Source organism: Grus americana, chromosome 16 (assembly GCF_028858705.1).
Source record: "Grus americana isolate bGruAme1 chromosome 16, bGruAme1.mat, whole genome shotgun sequence".
NCBI classification, from domain to species: Eukaryota; Metazoa; Chordata; class Aves; order Gruiformes; family Gruidae; genus Grus; species Grus americana.
In genome coordinates, this window is record NC_072867.1 from 11,834,863 (window position 1) to 11,855,401 (window position 20,539).

At 36.6% G+C, this 20,539-nt stretch overlaps 1 protein-coding gene across 1 annotated transcript in view; it reads right to left on the reverse strand.

Moving 5' to 3' along the window:
• PIWIL1 (piwi like RNA-mediated gene silencing 1) overlaps positions 1-20,539 on the reverse strand; it is a 177,955-nt gene that overhangs the window by 134,725 nt on the left and 22,691 nt on the right. Inside the window, exon 3 of the mRNA XM_054844294.1 lies at positions 1,548-1,655. The gene's annotated coding sequence lies outside the window, so the exon portion shown is untranslated. The remainder of the gene's footprint in view (positions 1-1,547; positions 1,656-20,539) is intronic.

Here is a 20,539-nt window from a genome sequence, read left to right on the forward strand (position 1 = left end):
GAAAATTATTTTTAAAAGTACAGTGCAAACCACAACTTTTCCCTTGTAGTTGTTATAAAAGCTTTCTTTCCCTTAATGTTTGATCTAACTATAAAAGGCAAAAATGTTTTGTTAGTAAGCCTCAACCTTTGGCAGCCAACAAAGTGACTAAATTTCCTACAAGTAATTTCAGTTACTCTTTTGTTTACCAATGTGCTTGTTTCCCATAATCCCCCTGGGAAGATATAATGTCCCTGTGCAGATGTTCAATGTTATAATTGGGTAGCATTCAGCAGAAATGTCATCAGTGACACAACATTTTAACAATAAAAGAAAATGAAATAGACATCACAGGGGACTCCCATTTCAAAGCAAACCTTCAAGGATCTGAACGGGAAGCATATTTTCCGTATTACAAGTTCTCATTTAAATTACAAAAGTACATTGACATTTATTTCCTGAACAGATGAGTTTATCACTAGTTTAGTAATGAGTATCAATGGCAACTGAAATTACAGTTCCTTTCATACTGAGCTTCTTTTGATAAGTGCCTTTCCTTTACTTACATTCTCATACAGATTTCTTTTATTCTACAACATCCAACATTTTGCATAAATATACATTTTATTAAAAATAGATGCTGCAATAAGATGTTTTTGCAGGACAGCATGACCAACCCGTTTCAGCCTGAACTTGCGCCAAACGCTACTTTCTAGTCAGCCCAGCTGTAACTGAGTACCTGGTCTCATGGTCTAAGGGACCAAAGGGAAATAGTGGCTGCACCATTCCCCTGTTTGCTACTGGCTACAGAAGCTGATGTGCTAACAAGACTAGTCCCAGTGCAGCACTCCAAACTCAGGAAAACTGTGCTGAAATGTCTTTCCGTGCTTGAACGATTAGGTTCACGTAAGTGGAAACATGCCAGCAGGACATACAGGTAATAATAGTTGGTTTCTTCTGGCTATTGTGAGACCCACTCAGAAATCCCAGGCTCCCCAGGGACGTCTTCTCCATGAACCATCATCTCACTAATAGCCAGCCACATGGACACCTAATGTGAGGAGTACTGCATAAGACAGTAAAAGCAATCTCACAAACTAATATTGAGGGAAAATACCTACAAGTATGTCTAAAAAGTTATGAATCCAAATTCTATTTCAGGTACACACAAGATAAATCCTACTACGTTTATACAGGTAAGAATTCAGAGAAATTCAGAAACAGCATAATTCATCTATATTCCAACAGCTTCATCCAAAAGACAAGTAAAACTGGCTTTTCTACATTCTCTCCCAGAATTTATACAATGGTGATCCCTGCTCAACTCACTAGCAGATTACCCAGAAGTGTGTTTAAGTAGTTACCACAGGTATTCTACAGGGAAGCTTTGGGGCACATCAAGGTAGATGCTGCAGCCGAGGACACTCATGCCATGCACAGCATAATCCTTTGCCATTTGAGGCTGACAAGATACACCGATTAAGTAACTCAATATTGAATAAAATAATACCCAGTTTTAGTCAGATGCCAAGCAAACCACTATAAAACAATCTTTTGTGCTGTCTCACCTCTTATTCTCCATGTACAGAAGTGCACAATTTCAGAATCTCAGCGGAAGGTTCAGAAGGATGATCCTCAGTTAAACTCGCCTCAGCTGGAGAAGGTTTTGCATTTGGCTGCAGAACAAACAAACAAATAAATCTAGTGCAGTGCACAACAGAAAACTTTGAAGTAACTGTCTGATGCAGTCTGAGGTACAATATGCTAAAGAAGTCTCAAATGAAGAATTGCTGGAGTCCATACCTGAGGGGGAAAGGAGGGAGTATAAATTGGAGCAAGGAATTCACACAGTACATTTTCCTTCAAAGTATCATATACGTTTGCAAGCCTTGAAGCTATAATTTGCAGTTTTGTCATAAACATTTTGGTAACATAGTGGAAAAATACCAGTATCCAGTCTGTATCACAGCTACCCTGATTTGCTGTATTGACTGAACTGCAGCTATGAAGTTTGTTACCCTAGACAAAGCCTCCAGCTTTTCGTAGAATATTCTTAGGTAACACAACACACCTCACAATTACCACCACCTCAATGGTACTTCTCAGCTGTTATAAGAATTTTCTCCATAATTAGAAAAATTTTCTTAGAATTTCTGTAACTTCTTCTTGCCCTATCTATGCTTTACCCTTCTAGAAGCGGACAATCAAGCAATATGTTAATAAAAATTACAAATTTATCAGATGAAGTGGCACACATAGGTGGAAGATCTCTTTACATCTCCAGAATTTCTGTCACCAAACTAACACCCTTTATACTGCTGCACTCCTACAGAGTAACAACAGAACAAAAAAATCTATATCAAACTCCTCTCCTGTCTTTTCCCAGCAGAGTTTTGCCCCCTCCAAAGGAGACATTCCTGACATTTTATGAAGTCCAGCAGGAACTTGTTTTTCTTATTGATCTTATGTGGAAGTCATACAAATGCTACTAGCCAAGGATGGTGGTTTGAGAAAGCTCTAAGAGAAATGGCGTTACACACATGACCTCTAATGACAGGGAAGGAATAAATATAGTACTGTAGCCACCTCCTCTGCCCTTCTCAACTCAAGCCACCTTCAGACTTTGTTGTTTCTTGAGTTCCTGCTGTTCTGACTCTGTCTTTTCCCACCTTCTCCAATTCTTTCATTCAATTGCATTTTCCTCTGCACTAAAATCAAATACTTGTTCATGGCTCTGTGCAGGTGAGGGCAAAATTACATCTCTCTCTCCATTTTTTCTTCCGCTCCTCAATCTCTCTCCTGAAGGTTCCCTTAATCTCAACTCAGTCTCCATGCTTTCTCTCTTGCTAAGTTCTTATGCTAACGATAAGGTCAGAGTTTTGCCACATCCCATTCCTCTTTCCTGTACAAAAACAATCTACAGACTCTGCAGTGATCTCCATAGCCACTGAACATATTTTTCCCCTCCTTTAAGCTGTTGGCATAGTTGTCATAAACTATGTCTTTAGTGACACAAGCCTATTTCAGCACAAACAACCGTATGCTTCTGATTACTCCATTTAGGACTAGAAACCACTAGTTCAGCCATATTGGTGTGTGACATTTGTGCGACAGTGGGTCAGAGCTGGTTGCTGAGGAGGAAACTATTCCATATGGAACCAAAATAAATCATACAAGTCCAGAACGTTGAGAGGAAAGGAAAGGGGAAAAAGGAAAATGGCAGTGGGAAAAGGTGAAAAATGATAAATAGGAGAAATGGATCAATTTTGTATGGAGGTTCTGATAATGAGCTGATCCTACGTTCATCACCTACTCCTGACTAAAAGAGCTGACCTTGACACTGAAAATCTTTAAATTTTGAAATAAAAAGTGATGGAAAGGGGAAAATGGGACATCACTTTCAGGAGAGCAGTTTTAAAACTGTGTTTTTCCCCGGTAACATTTATATGTATGAGATACTGGGCTATTACTCTGAATTTAACAGTGGAATCTCCAAAATCAGTGAACACTTTTTAGAAGTTACATTGCATTGCCTATTTTGTAATGAATCAGATTTCAGTTTGTTCATGTACTTTGGTATCTCAACAGGAACACAGCAGCTAGAAATAAGAAATTCAAGAGCCTACCCCATTGACTCTTCTGCCATAATCCACAAACTCAGACTCTGCATTTAGATCCTTTAAAATAAACTATCAAGGGCAGGGGAAGGTGTTGAAAACAGCTTCAGAAAGTTACCTTAAATCCTCTAACATACTACAATGTATGTACATCTGTGCTGGCTCTAGCAGATGTTGAAAAGTTTGCTTTTTTATTTTTTTAAGTGAAAAAGAGACAACCAGGCCTCTAACAGACCCTCTTTGATCTCACCTGGGAGGAAAGTTATAATCTGTCCCTGAGAATCTCAACAGTTCAGGCTTAAAAGACAAAGGAGAAGAGAATGTGAAAAGAACAGGAAGCAGCACATAAAATAAAGCAAATGGGCTTTGAAACACAGCCTGGTTCCTGGGAATGGCACTGTGTCTAGTTATGTCCTTGGAAGGTTGTTTTTTTTTTTTAAAAAAAAAAGCTGTCTCAGAGATGTGCCAAACCACTTGCTTTTGATTTGGGTGGCAGCAAATGGGACATGACAAGTAGAGCAGAGCATAGTTGTTGCACTGCCCATGGCAAAGAAAGTACCACTTAGAAGATAGCAAGAAAAGGAAAGGTGATAACCCCTGAAATTGCCCATCCACAAGAGAAGGTTTAAAGAAAACAATTCCTGGGAAGCTGTATTTTAGAAAATAAAGCCTATTGGAACACACAAAATATAAAAAAATTAGTGTATCTCTAACTGTATATTTTGTTTTCCTGCAACCACAAGAAAAATTTGTACCTAGTTGTTGTGATTAATAATCCTTAAATTACAGCCAAAGGAAAATGTAATAAGTTAAAAGGTACTGAAAAACTGTAATAGAAAATTATGAGTAGCTGCTACACATCAGAATCTTTTAATTAATGCCATTTGGCAAGAGCTGTTATTGTAGCTGTCCCATTACCACCCTGACAAATTGCACTGTTGCATGCTATGGATTTTGTACTGCAAACAATTATATTTTATTATCGCAAATCAGTTTTCTTCCCAGGTTTTATTGTAATCTTCAAATTTTTCCTAATCCTTGCAACAATACGAGTGTATGGAAGCAAATGCCAGCTACTTTACTGAAGATCAAAGATGCTGTGTTGAGTTACAGAAATACGAATTTTGTCTGCAGAATACCGTGCATCATAGGGCAATGATTGTCACAGAGCTCTATATGTTATACTAAAATACTTATGGGGCCTTAGTCAATGGCTAGCACAATTTGGAGTCATGATCTGTGCTATTAGTCTGCTGTGGAATTTCACAGAAATCCCATATCCTTCTCAGTTTGTCCGTTTAAAAGTGTACATGGTTAACTGTTACATACAGATTGCAAAACAAGCAAAAAATGCTCTGAAATTTCCAGTGAAGATAGTTAGAAATACCTACCAAACAATGTTTCTGATTTCCTTGCCAGTTATTGAAATATATTTCTCTATCACTCTTGTATAGTTTAATAACAGAGTTAAGCTGGTATATTTGCAGTCTATCTTGCTCCCCAGTGAGAGAAACTCTGACAGCAAAAATACCCTTTTAGTATCTTTATTCCTTCTCAAAAATGGGGCGAGTAATGTGCCTCATACCTCCTGCAGAATAAGAAACAATTCTGGAGAATGGGAAGAATTTAGAGGTGCTACTAGAATGGGGAATATAGCTGATTGACATGTCCAGTAGCTCTAAGTTCAGTTACAATAATGGATTTTATATATATTTGTGTGTTGCTTTTTCATGTCCATGTGTAGTCTGCAATTTTCTTTGACTTCAGCAAAGTACATAAGTTCCACAGTCTGTGGAGGAGAGGAATGAGGCACAGATAAAGTATTGTTATTTGTTTGGGGTGGTTCTCACTTTTTTTTCTTTTAAAGATTTCATACCATAATTTGAATTTTTCCATTAAAGCATTCCTATATTTTTGTTCTGTGACCTTGGCTTTCCTCTTATGCTGTTTGGTTTAAATTTTGGCATTTTCAGACTCCAGATGAATATGAAGGAGGCAAAGCATCTGCAGACTTAAGGTGAACCAAGTCCTTGTTAAAAGGATGAACTATATGTTCACAAAGAATAAAACAGTACTTAACTAAATGGAAAGGCTATTACAAGAACCAAAGAAGGATTGATGGCCTGAGTTCTTGCTGTTTTATCAATGAGGACCAGTTATATATTTTTATTACAAGAATCTCTATCCTAAGCAAAATTTGAACTCTAAAAGAAGGGGTATAATTCCCTTGAAGCCCAGAAAATAATGATCCAGATACAGTACCAAACAAAGAAAATAGAAAGAAGCTCGAGGTGAGAGAAAAATTTTGATGTAGGTGCAGTAAAATGTGAAATATTTGGATAGCTTTATCCTCTCAATAGTCAAGTAAAGATGAACTACAGCAATTCAGAAGAGTGTGTTTAATTTCATTTTTCTAATCCTGGTGTTTGTATTTGACTCTCATGGTCCTTCTTTCCCAAGCTATTAGAAATAGAAATGCTGTCCTAAGGGTTATTTCAATTTCAGCAACAAAAGGTAGTCTCAGAAACCCCACAGGTAAACCTGACACATTTTAGCAAAGACCGTGCCTCCTCTCAACCACAGAGAGGAAAGGAAGGTTTGGTACTCCACAGTGTTGAGATGGAGCATTTGTAGCCTTGAAAGAGCTCCACAGTCAAGAAATTACTATTTCTGAGTTTGCAGTGAGACCAAAACTTTTCCAGATTAGCCTAGCTCTGTTGATTAGGTTAGAGTATCCAGGAACTGTATGGGCACACAAACTCTTCCTGAGGGATAAAGGAAAGATAGCACCTTCTTAGATACTTCTTTTATCTTCACATTTTGGAAGTCTAGAGACCCTTGAGAACAGAAAATAACTTATATTACAACAATTTAAAAATAAACTAATAAATTGTACCTGCACATCATTGAACATATACTTTCCTATAACCTTGACTGTCCATACTTTAATTTACTCTGTTAGTTGAACGGGGTACATTCATAAAGCCCTATGTGTGCCCATTCTTTTACTGTTTCACGCCCTACCGGCTGTCCTCAGAATACAGATATACCTGTTGGTTTTGCTTCGAGAAGCACTCTCCCCTTTTGCTCATCAGGTAGAGCATTGTGCATGCCACCACATGCCTATTGCATCCATGGCTTTGCTGGATTGAGACATCCAGTTTGTACTTGCACCCTTTACGAATGTCACTCGACCTGCCTGAAGATAATACACACCCACTTGATATCAACACATAGAATCAAATCTGTGTTTTTGGCTTAAGTTAAAAATAAATTAAGGGAAGATCTCTTACATCATTTTCTGTGTCTTTCTGGCATTAGATTGTGCTGTATAGAATTTTATCAATAGAACTTGTATTTGATGAATGAAATATGGAGTGATAGGGACCATTTTGAGGTGGGGCTATTCACCTATACCAGAAGAACCATTCAGTTACCAGGAGTTTCTAAGTATTTACTTTTCGCTTTTCCTAAGCATCCATTTTCACTAGCAGACTGGCACACAATTTCCCCTTAGCCTGTAGTTTATCCATATCAACCAATGGGTGATGTACTTGCCTTTCTTTTCACTGCATTTCTCTACAACAGAAGCTTTCCTGCTGTCAATATTCAATACTACTTGATGTTTTTTTCTCTATTTGTATATAAAATGAGATTCTCTCCTCTCTAGCTTGTACAATAAAACCTATCCCTACAGGCCCCTTAGGTAAGCAGGTAGTCCTCTTGCATTTCAAATATATCAGCAATCACTTCTGTGTCTATTACTAGTGTACAGAACCAAATCCTTAGCTGGTGCAAACCGTCTTAGCTCCACTGACTTCAAAGCTGCAGCAGCCTACTCTCACTGAAGATCCAGTTTGCATACTAGAAACAGCTTATATCTGAATCACGGAGACCTATGCTTAACAGAATGCATGCAGTATCCAAGGCAAAATTATTTCGTCATATTAAACCTTCTTATTATGCTTTAAAACAATGTAGGCAATTCTCAGAAAAGGACAGTGATATTTAAATGAAACTATGGTCTGTGAACTGGGGCATAACTTACAGCAATAATTAAATATTATAGCATGTAGAGTCCAAAGCAGATAATGCCAATCCTGTGTGTTCTCAGCAGCCTTCATTGATGACATGGTACTGAGGTATCTCATATATTGTTCTATCACAGGGGCTCACAAGGCTGCACGTTTTGCTCTTTCTTCACTGTAAAGAGTTGCTCCTTCTCAGTTCATGGTAACAGGGAAGGAACTCTATCAAGTTATCTTTTTTTGAAGTCTTTATAGTTCTTTCTTCTAGCTTCATTAATGAGCTGATGGCCATGGTACAGCAGTAAATTACTCCACCTTTCAAAAGTAGGTTAGCAACCTGAATAAGAGTGATTCCACTCCAGCAATTCTACCTCCTCCCCCTATCACACGCCCTTTTTAATTGCACATTTTCTAAAATAGTCTGAGATCTGGATCAGTAAATGGTCTTTTTGGTGCCAGCACAGAAAATATTAATATGTCAAAACGTCCTGCGCAAACTCGTGTATCTCTGTGTATCACAAATGTGATATTTATATGCTTGGTTTTAAACAAATGCACTTCCAAGCACACTTTTTCATAGCAGCACAAGCTGCTAAAGTTTTTACCACACAATATTTTCTTTGCTCTTTTCTTGGTTTTGGGTGGGTTTTTTTTGTTGGAGTTTCTGGTTTGGGTTTGTTTGCATTTTTTACTCCTTATTAACAAGGCAAATCCTGTTTTACTTGTTTACCCTCAAGGAATTCTGCTATTACAATTATTTTCATAATTTTAATTGTAGTGCAAATATATGAAAAACATATTTCTAAAATACTGGCTGTATTACAATAGCACAGTGGCCCATTGCATATTCAGGATCTGTTGTATTACTATGTTATTATGCACTGCCACAATATACAGTAAGTCTCGCTCTGGAGGAGTCTACAATCTAAATAAAATTTACTCTCCATATTCAGAGCAATGAGCGGTTATATTTGAGGTAATGGAAATACCAGTACAATACTGCTTCCAGACCCCAGTAAGTTCTCTAAAGACCAGTCTGTGTGTTGTACACAGCCCCCAAAAATGGCTGTTTCCAGGAAAGTTTACAAGCTTGGGCATAGTGCCATGCAAATATACAAAGACAGCTCAGATCTATCTACAAGAAGCTTCCCAAAGCTTCTGGTTCCAGATACATGGCACAGGCACACCTAAACTGTCTTAATATCTGAGTAGGTTTATTAACTTGGGCCCAGCCTCACATAATGGAGATCTGAGCTGACAGCAAAATCAGTGCATCTGCATATCACACACAATCTGAGCTAACAAGCCCTTCCTGGGTAGAATCTGTTCAGAGCTGGTTTGAGCAGCTTGGTACCTGTGATTCTACTTACCTGCAAGCTGGACAATCAAGCCACGGATGTAGAAGAAGATAGAGACTGTGGATAAATGGCATATGAAGGTACAGAGAAGAGGTACAACAGCTTGCCAACATCTCCACAGCTTGCTTGTGGAAATTTCTGCCATTTTTTCAATTCACAATCTAGATACTTAAGCTTATGACTAGCCTTTCTCTTATTTTTTAAAAATATATATATATCAGTCTTAAAATTTTGTTTCTGGCTACATTGAAAATTTAAGAAGTTGTGAAGTCATTAACTAAAGAAAGACGTATCAGACCCTTCAACATACATCGTATTTTTCTCACTACAGGGAAAAGCTTTGTCATAAAAATGTAAATCTTATAGTTTCACATAGTAAAACAGAAGGCAAATTAAACTAATAATGCTTAGAAGATTTGCTATATGTATGAACTGACAGGCATTATATAAACACCCTCTTGTTAGCCAAAATCTTGTTCCAGTTTGTAAGATGTCAACATACACATTAGTAATACCTCTGAAATTGTCACTCTGTAGACAGGAAGAGAAATCTAATTTGCATTAGGATAGTAAACATTAAACTAATCTTAATTTCCACAGATCAGATTTATATTTTTATTTTGATTTACTGGATATCAAGTGTCAATTTAAAGTGAATGTCAAAGAACATTAATTTTCAAACCCCTGAAAAGAAGAAGAAATCCCCCAGAGCAGTCAGCAAAAGAGATCATGTTTCCTGTTCCAAGGGATTCTACTTATAGAACTTTGATGGTAAAATAAAACTCTTTAATCTGTGGCATAATCCTGAAGATAGCATGCTAAAACTTGAAGGACACCAGCATGCAGATGTTCTGAGAGACGTGTTTTTAACCCCTGGGCTACCTTGCTTGCCAAGAAAATTTAATCTTCTAACATGTACATTCATGAACAGTCTACTGCTAATAGTGTCTATGGGACAGCAATGTTTCCTGCTGACATGAGTCTGATCCTGAAGCTACTACATCTGGTATTTAGATATGGTGGAGAACAGACTATTTTGAATTTAACAGGAGTTTTTGCAAAGATTGGAGCCTTGTTTGTGGACATTTTCTTAAAAACCTTTATTGCAAAAACTCCAATCTCTCATATATTTAATAAAAAAATGAAGAAAACTATTTCAGATTTGTGCACCTGACACGTGTTGAACTTTACTGATGGGGGTAATCACCTCGAAATCAAGACATGACACTTGCAAGCAAAACGAAGCACGTGTACAAGGCTTTGTAGACCTGAAACCTATTAATGAAATACATTTACTTTTACAAAAAACTCATAGGCTGTATATAATCCTTCTTGCAGTTTCTTGTGAAAAAAGAAGTTAAAAAAAAGTAAAATTGACTGTTAAGCAAAAAGCACATTACTATATTATTACGGAGACATGGTTTTTAGAGTGATCAAACCAAAAATTTTGATATGTAGCATCTTAAAATATTGTAGCCAATGCTGAGTGAAGTGCACACTCTAAAAATTCCACAAAGGGTGTGAATTGGGAAAGGATTTGTTCTGGCCACTGTGGTGAAGGTAGAAATAAATGGTTCGTGGTTTATATTTGTTAAGAACCACTTAGCGCTGCTTTTTTAAAAGTTTACTGAGTCTTCCCATTGTGGAAAGGATGGAGAGTCACAGGCTACCAAGGTGTATATATGCACTGTCATTTAGCATTGAGATCACTGTAGCAGAGGCTCAAAGAATGAGGAGGTGCTTTGCAGTGCTGCTTTCAGGTGCATGCAAGATCTAAACAATTACTCCATATAGCTCATTTCACAAGAATGTAGAGAAGATGGAGAATCCAAATGAAGAGATGGAAACAATCTTATAAACTGCAGTAGTAAACAGTGCATTTGATAAAGCTCTCAGGTGAATAAATGCAGTTTACAGCATAATCCATAAATCCATACATAGAGCTTTCAAAAACCCAAGACATTTGAGAAAATTAAAATAAAGCTAAGAAAATACTTTTATTCTTTTCTAAAACTTTGAAAGATGGCCATGGGACTGAATTTTGATCTCACTCATTAGAATCTGTACCATATTTCAGATTCCGCCAAAGTATTTTGTGTGAATGCCTAACTTTAAAGATTTCATCATTTCCTAATGGGGAGTTTTACACTGTCCATCAGTATTTTTTTTAAAAAGGGCACATTTCAGGTTATTCCATCTAGCGTACTGATAAAGAGATGGACTTTCTATAGATTTACTAAGGTAAATCTTACAATGATTACATATCACAGCTGCAACAATGAAATCTATCAGAAAGCTGACTGCTGGAGATACTCAGATTCCTCTGTAATTAGCACATTGGTAAAATCCAAATGCCAAACCCTAGCAACCTCAAGGAGCGTGCAAAGAAGCTAAGTAACACAGCAAAGAAGTGACATCTACATGACCCTGTCTTTACACAATATGAGGCAGCTGGAAGACTGCTGCTCCTGGAGGAGGGGGGATGGGGGAAGGGGAGCAAGAATAACTCAAGTTATTGCTTTGAAAATTTAGTACTGTTATAATTGGGACTTTAGCCTTGAGTAATTTTCCAGAATCTTTTTTGTTGCAGGAACTAGGAAGTAAAATAGGAAGCTGCTTTATCTTATCTTGTTTTGATTAGTCATTATGAAGATATCAATACAAAACACAATTGTACTGAATTCAAGATCTATTATAACCTGAAATTGCTTGGAATTTGAATTTTATATCTTTATTTTTTTTAAAGATGTTCTTCTCAAATGGATGCAACTTTCCAATAATCTTTGGAAATGCCTGTTGGCATAGAACTATGTCAAGTAGCAAGAAGTCACTTCATGTATCCCTCTATTCTTCAAACTCCTATCAATCGACAGGAGTCATCCAAGGAATACTGGTTCCAATTGGGGATTCATATATGGAAAATGACTTTGAAGAGGAGTGAAGAGTATGTTTCTCTATAAGCATAAATCCCCCAAAACCTAGAGTACCTCAAGACAAAGCAATTGGGCCTATATATCTTCATATAGAATCCTACCTTAGAATAATGGATTTTAGGTCTACTTGTATTGCGAGGATAGAGTAAGTCAGCTGGGAGAGGTTAAAAGGAAAAAAAAAAAAAGCTGTGCTTTTTCTTTTTTGTTTTCTTCAGTGTTACGTTCATGTCTTTCTCAATGGCCAGTACAGGTCAGCCAGCATTTGTGTTAGGTGTTGTAATCTGTCACTAGTGCAGACCAACAGGAAAATTGTGATGTCTTAAGAACAGCATAAAAGCAGGGAGGGAATTGTGACTTGGATGTGTTTGAATTATGGGGCCTTCTGAGGGAGGGGGATACAGTTTGTGCAATTCTTGCTCAGGGCTGTGCTTTGAGTGCTGTCCAGTCTTTCAGATCACAATGGAATGGAAATAGCAATATATGGGCTTCTAGCAAATGTCGCAAATGAGCATCTCATGACAGCTCAAGACAGTAAATGTTTATTATTTGTTATGCAATTTATATAGCATAAATTATATTTTTGTTTATCTAATCTGTTATTGCTGTTGAAATAAATCGCTGGCTTAAAGAAATAGGGAAAGAGTGATTTGATGGGATGTGTAACAACAATATTAAAGATATTTTTGAAAGCAGACTAGGAGGCTTAGAAGCTCAGTCTCTTTTCATAGAAAGACTTTGAACACCAGCCTTGAATTTTTCTCACATATATTAGTAAACATGAAACATTACAGAAGCCATATGTTTCTGGGGTAGGAATTTCAAATTTTCCTTTGTATATGTGCACTACAGAATCTATTATGTAACAGCTGATCTCCCCAAGCAATGGGTTAACTGAAGATCTATAGTAAAGCAATAACTGTTTTGGAACTGAGACTGAGTATATTACATTGAAGACTTGAAGAATTTATTTTGTACTAGACCTCATAAGAGCAGCAGATTCAGAGTTTCCTTCATTTCTGATCATTGGACAGTTGGCTGCACAAATACAGTTGGTATAAATAAAGTAACATATACTCCAAAGGAGAGGAAAGCTAATTCACAGCTCCTCAAGCAGCAGATCATAGGCATGTCCTACCAATTCTATTTCATTCTCAAAATTCACCTCAAGCTCAGAAAAATGGTAAAGGGAAAACCAGCCTGTTTCCACTGGTTTATGTTTTGGGGTATGATAAAAAAATACAGAAATGATAGTTTTCAGGCTTGTCAGAAAAATGTGACTTATAAGAGTCTCTAGTTATGCTTTGGAATAAATCCACTTTGGACTCACAAAGTTTAGCTTGGGAAACAGAAGTGGTTCCAATTCAGCTACAGTTCAGGTACAAAATTAAAGCTGCCAGTTCAGCAAACAATCTAGCAGCTCCCTCCATCCAGCCACTATTTGTAAACTCCTGTAGGCTCTGGCTATACTTCTGAGAGACTCTTGCAGCCCACATATAACATCGAAGCAGGACGAGGCAGTTAAGAACCTTTTTGTGCTTGTTTGTCACAGAGACAGTGCCTCAGAGTTGTCTAGCACGCTGGAAGGCTGTAACTGGTAGAAGATTTTCTTGTTATTTAACAGCACACACTGTGTCCTTGTTTCTAGATGAGCAGCAGCAACAAAAGGCCTCTCCTAGACTAGCACAGTTATTTTACATTGCACATAGAAGTCTGTTCAGGGTCATTACCTAGATTGGCAAAATCAATTTGATCTGTATTGGAGTTGTACCATTCATGTATGGACTTGTAACCATGTCCAAATACTGTGGTATTCTACTCCAGAGACACAAATAATGCTCCAAGGAACCTCCACTGATTTCATTGCATGGATGTAACTATAATCCTTAAATGGAAATTAATATCAGATGAACATTTTCTTCTTGAGATTTCTTTCAGAACTTTAGATTACCACTCTGAAGAAGTTTATTATTTCAATTTTTCATTCTGATACATGGAAGGAAAATTTTAGACCTACTCTAGACACTTTGGCATGGAGCTAGAGAAAAGCAAGAGAGTTATCCTAAGAATGGAGCAACTAAATACCAAACTTCATGCTGCCTCTTATCTGGATTTCAAAATAAAGCCACAGAAAAGTTGTGCTGAATACACTGAAGTAGTTGTTTAAATTTACACATTAAATTTACAGTTAAACATATTTTAGCAAGTTTCTAAGTTATTTTCTTTTTCTACTTTTATCCTGTTTATTCTTTCTTCATGTCAAGATTTGGAGTACAGCTCACATTTCCAAAGACTTAACCTTCACTGGAAAAAGGAACACAAAAGATCCCACTCTCCCATCCTCCAGTAGTGTTTTACAGCAGAACAGTTATGCTCACTTTTCCTTTGTTTCTTCCATTCTCTCAATCACGCACACTTTCTTTAGCAATGACAACAAAGATTGAAGCAACTGGGGTTCTAACATTCAAATATTCCCAGACACCTTTGGTATTCTTATTTTTTATAGTATTTTGTATTTTTAAGTTAACACAAAAATCTTCATGGTCAAAATATGGTACATAGAAAGAACTGAAACACAAATTAGCTTGTTGTGATATCAGTGCTTTTCCCAACACATTCTTTTCATTCCTAAAGACACTTCTAAGAACCAATGCAAGAAGCAAGACTATCTTTACATAAATTGCCAAAGCAGATATAATAGAGAATGGTTAGTGATTAAGCACTATGCCTTGAGCTCCTTATCTGAAGTTGAAGTTGCTTTACAGACCAGTGCAAAGTCTGATGTATCATTAAACCTCTAACAAAGGCTGTATCCCACTATATTTGCATGCAACAGGTTATCATTCCAACTGAAACCATTCTACTAATTTTTAATCTGAAACTATACACAAGTTTCTGAACTCTACTTGCAGCCCACCATTAGCCATCTTTTGAATAATGCTTTTGCATGCTTTACATTGTGTGTTATGTCATATTATGGAAGACCACTGCTTCCTCTCAGAAGTATGGCATTAGCATAAACTCAGTTGGAATTTCAGGGCTGGACACTCAGCTGTCATGCCAATACAGAGAAAAACTTGGAAATTAAACAACTCCATCCCTGCTTTATTTTCCCAGCTATAAAATAGGGATAATTATCAACTACTTATCAGGTGTGATTTGTAGTTTAATTGATATTTATCACATCCCTTGGTATTCTCAGATTAAAAGATGTTAAGTAGTCTTTACATATTTTAATGAACAATATTTGGTAAGTAGAGAAGGAAGCCAAAAGCAAATTGTCTTTTTAAAGATACTTTTTGTATTATTTTCTCTAGACAACCAAGTAAATCTGTCATATTATAACTTCATGTATTATTAGTAAGACAGAATCTGACCCGAAGTAAGTAGACAGTCCAACAGAAAACACATTTATAAGCAGCTGATGAAGATGGGGAAACAGGAATCCTTATTGCCACTGACTTGTTATGAACCTTGAACCAGACTACTTTATTCCTCTACTTCTACCACATTCCCTTCTGTGTGTAGACTGTAATTGTTCTGAGACAAAAACTGTCACAGCTTTAATTATAGTCAATAACCAGCTTCTCTAATAATTCTTGAAAGTGTCTTTCTAAGGCTATTACATTCTAGAAAACAGCATGTTTATTCTGTGATAATTATTCCTAGCATAACATAACCTGCCTCTTACCTCCTCCTTTCATCTAAATAGCAGACAAACATTTGGAGGTACAGGGGCAGAAAGAGATAGAGAGTGATTTGCCCAAGATTACTTAGCAGGTCAGTGACTGAACCAGGAATAGAAATCCTGATTTCTGACATTCACTGGAGGTTCTACGTGCTGGACAACGTCATCAGTCTAAAGATCCTAATACTTCGCTCTTCTACAATTGCGCCATTCATCCAGGAAGTTGCACGCACTGCATTCTACTCTGCAGAACCCACATGAAGCAGATAAAATCATATACTGTGCATTTTGAAAACATGAAAGAAACAACCACTGTTTAGAATGATTGTATTTAGTCCAAAGAGCCAGTTGGAATGACTGAAACCAAATCCAGGTAAGAGTGCTAAAAAGTGTATGCTCAGCTCTCCAAAGGTTTAAGAAAAATGTTAAGAGAAGTTATTTTCATGTATGTTTTAGAGAACAGCTCAATAGTTTGCAGGAAAGTTAGAAATAAATACAACTCTGTGCCAGGAACATTTTAACAGAGCTTTTTCTGCAAAATGGCTATATCCCAGCTAAAACCAAGATGATGTGAAAATATTTCCTAGTATGCTGTCTGTGCTGTTGTATAGCTTTCCCATGTATTATAATATCAGAACTTCTCAAACTCTCTTTAAAAGACACACATTAGGTAACAAAATGATGTAAATACTAGGACAAGGAAGAGAGAAAGAGTTGTCTCATCAGTGCTACAATTCTGACCATCCTAGGTATCTTTAGCAATGGGGCCAGCCATTCAGAAAGAAGTCACACAGAAACCACTGACTGATAGCAGAATCAATCAAAAACTTTGGGCTTCATTGTCACTTTTGTTTTTCCTTAATTATCCTTGAAAATTGATAGTAATTGAAATAGAAATCCCACATTTCACTACAAAATGAGAGCAATATCAGCTTCCCCTACCAATCCATAAATATCCTCTCTCTCTGACTAGACAGTAACATTCTCTTTCCTAAAGTATTGTCACCTTTCATTTGTTCTACACTCCAACATAAAGTGGGCTTAAAACACAGCCAATCAAGCAACTTTACTATCTTAGCTTACTTTCTGCTTCTATGTTGTTGTTCTAGAAAATGTAAAAGCAAGGACTACTTACACCGCGCACATCCTCATGGCATGTCACGTTAGAGAGAATAATAAATACAAGAAGGGTGACATACTTAAGCAAAATTAAAAAAATCAAGAAAGTAGTAGAGTTGAGGTCAAGAATATAGCTAATATAGCTGTCCTGATTCTCTTCACAGGTGTGGGGGTTTTTTTTTTTTTTGGTCTCTTGCCCTTCCACAATGGGGCTCCAATAATTTATCCCTTTATTTGGCTCTGTAAAGCACTAAGGAATGCTCAGTAAATCAAAGAGGTATGAGGTGGGTGCAATAAGCCTTACCCTTGCTTTCCACATACAGAGATTTTGTACAAAGGAACTGTGTCTGAAAAGAAATGTAGGTTTTTAAATTAGATTTATTTTATATACTGAAGGTAAAAAAAAAATTAAAGGATGTGAAGTGCTTTCTAAGTCCAGATGTCACTGTAAGATTTCTCTGAATTAGAGGATTTCTTGAGGAATGTAGATACCACTGTATGCGTGAAGAAAAGCTAAACATGTTTCTATACACAGTATCCGTACTATTCACAAGGCAGCTTCTGATTCCAATCAAAGTCACCTAGGACTAACATAAATGGATGGTATATAACAAATGGAGAAATCAAAAGGTGGCAAAGCTTCTTGCTCCTTTCCCTGGTTCTGTGCTGCTTACCACAGGCATTGTGATACCTTAATGCCATTCAATAGCTATTGGCAAGTGATCTTCCTTTCCTGCAGGCTCAGTATACACTGTAGTTCTGTAGTTTCTTCTCCATCTCTCACATACTACTGCAGTGTATTTTTTTTAAAAAAGTATTTATTTTCTCTTTTGGTTGATCTAGTATCAAATTACATTCTCAAACTGTACTTTAAAAAACATATATCTCAAGGTGTCTAATGAGCACTGTCTCCTGATCCCTGAGGACCCTAGGAGCTGCTAATATTAATATCAATACTGTAAATTGACAGTAGTCATTGAGCCAGTGCCACAGAGACTGGATTTAACCCATGAGCATTTTGAACTACAGTCTTATCAGCCGTAACTAGATACAGCTCAATGACTTCAATACAGCTTTTCTAATCAGAACCATAATTGAGGTTCTGATACATTGTATTACTAAGTCTGGAATGATTTCCATTATAATTTCCTGCTTTCAATTGTTCCTAGGTTTCTAAAAGATTATAATTTAAATGGAAACTTTTCTTTCTAAGGCTGAACAGGGTGACTGCTCCCTGTTTGATATAATAGGATATAATTCCTAAATACAGGAAATATATTGCTTCTATTTTACAAGGCGAGAATACTTGTTTGTGTCTGGCTGAAAGTATTATTACATATTACTAGTACTCAGTGAAGCACAGTTACTGGATGGATGTGGGAGAAGACACAGAGGATATTCTTACTAAAAATGGTTTCATACGCACGTATCAGAATAACTCCAGCTCTCATCTTTATGTTCTATATTGCTTGCCCTTCTTTTTATTATAACACCAGCACAGTATCCATTTCTCTGGATTCCCTGCACGCCCTTTTCACTAGAGGGTTAGTGGCAGCATGGGCTCTCGTGAGTTCCAAATGGTGGGTGCGCTGGCTGGTTAGCCTACACTAGAAGGCTTCCTGGTTGAAAGGCAGGGCAAACAAGAGAACCATTGAGATTATTGATAATATTAACATATAAATAAACATTAAAATACATAATAGTAAAAATCAACACATAAACGGATGCTTCTAAATATGCAGTCATGTAACATTGCTTTCTCACAGGTAAGTTTTTGTTGACTTGTTCACAATTCTGCTCAAATTGTAATCACCACAAGCCAGCACTGAACCGGGGAGTGTTATCTCCTATTGGATCTGCTGACTAGAAAATACATACGGGCCCATGGTCCTTTCATCAGTTCTGACAACAAAGCAGCTAAAACAGGTTTAACCTAATTATGTTAATCAGCTAGACAATTTAAAAGAAAAAAGTTAGCCTGTGTGGAACAAAGAAAATGCTAGCAAAGAAAGAGGTGAAAGTTCCTGAAAGAAACTTTAAAATCTGTCTAATAAAATAAAACCATATGAAGTTCCTGGGTTCCTGTGAATGCCTGCCAACATTTCCGCTGATTAAATTAGTTCATTTTGTCATACCGTATCTTCATTATATGTTAAAACACACCCAACAAAAAAAAAAAAAACAACCAAACCCAACAAACTTCTCTTTTCTATTTGTCTTTCTGCCTTTGTCTTTAAACTCATTAATACGAGCAGGTGAACAACAACAAAAAGTGCTATGATTTGCAGAATTCCCCTCTTTCTGCTTCTTTGCGGCTATTTTTGTGGTGGAACCAACAAAAAAATTCCACTACTATCTTTTTTAACAAGACCAATGGAAAATAACCCTTGATCTAAAATAATCATCACCGAACGAACATTTGGCATATAGTCTGTATGACAACAAAATGAGCTACATCAAAGAAAGGACAGCAGGAAAAAGAATGTGGGATAAGGGCAGGGAGCAACATTATAAATACAATGACATTAAACTCAATAGTTTAGGGCAGAAGGGGTGATACAGCCATGAGAATGCCATCTGAGCAAGATAAGAACTTACCTTGTTAAAAGGACTATGCTATTAGTTTCTAAAAAGATAAGAAGATGAGCTCCTAATCTAAGGAATCTGTGAACTAGGCTATCAACACAAAATATAGATTAAGGGCATGTTTGGCTGGATTATTAGATATCTAATTTACATTGACTTTATCTGAAATCATATCACTAACACCCCACAGGAGAGTACAGTATTTGCAAATTCACTCATAGGGGATCAATCTTTCTTTTAATTCATACTCTATGTTTTTACTTAATGGAAGTCTGTTTGGCATTTATATCCCTAATTGCAATGGCATTTGTATGCTTGAGTATTGTTAGATGGAATTCAAGGTATATTTAGCTCCTATGGATAGTAAAAAATTTAAGAAAGGAAAAATATTAGACCCATCCTTTTATTCTTATTTTTAAATTAATCTTGTAAAAATCATTCATGTGTCAATATCCACCATGGGATGTATACGTCAGCTTTAGAGAATGTTAGACTGATAACACTGCCCCTATGTGGCCACAATTACATATTGATAAAAAGCAATATGTATTTAACATGACTTTCCTAGCTCTCTTCATTTAGTGGAAGGTAACATTTAGTGAAATTCTTCTTAGGTGAGCTACAGCAGATGTTCACTAGAAAATAAGAGTAGTGTGAACAGTTCTTAAATACATTCCTGTGTTGTGTCTCTACCAAAAACATCTTGGGCATTTTTAAAAATCCTGTTTATCTGTTGAAACACTGAAAGAATCAAGGAAATATAGTATTGGGAGAAATTTCTGAGAGTAAATTCTTACTTTTACAGCTTTGATATGCACAGACTAGTGGAAGAATGGGAATGTAAAGAAAAGTAAAACAAAAACACTAGGGACAAAGATAAAGAATGTTCAAGTACCTGTGTTCATCCATGTCAATCCCATCACTTTTACTGATAAATTGCAAGTTTGCTGATAATCTCACTTAACACTAGCTTTACTTGAAATATATAAGCTTGTCAAACATCTCCAATTCACAGACAAATGACCACTGGAATGAGTAGAGAAATATCTATATATATGTTGCAGAATTGACCAGCAGATGTGTAGCAAGTTTGATAATATCAGGAATGTTTAAAGATCTGGAAAGTATGCATACTTTTTCAGATTGTCTTCCTCTACAGGACTCCCAAGGTTTTTTGGTACTCTGGGAAATACAAAGCTTTGAATACGTAACCCCTTTCAGCTGATTGTACAGT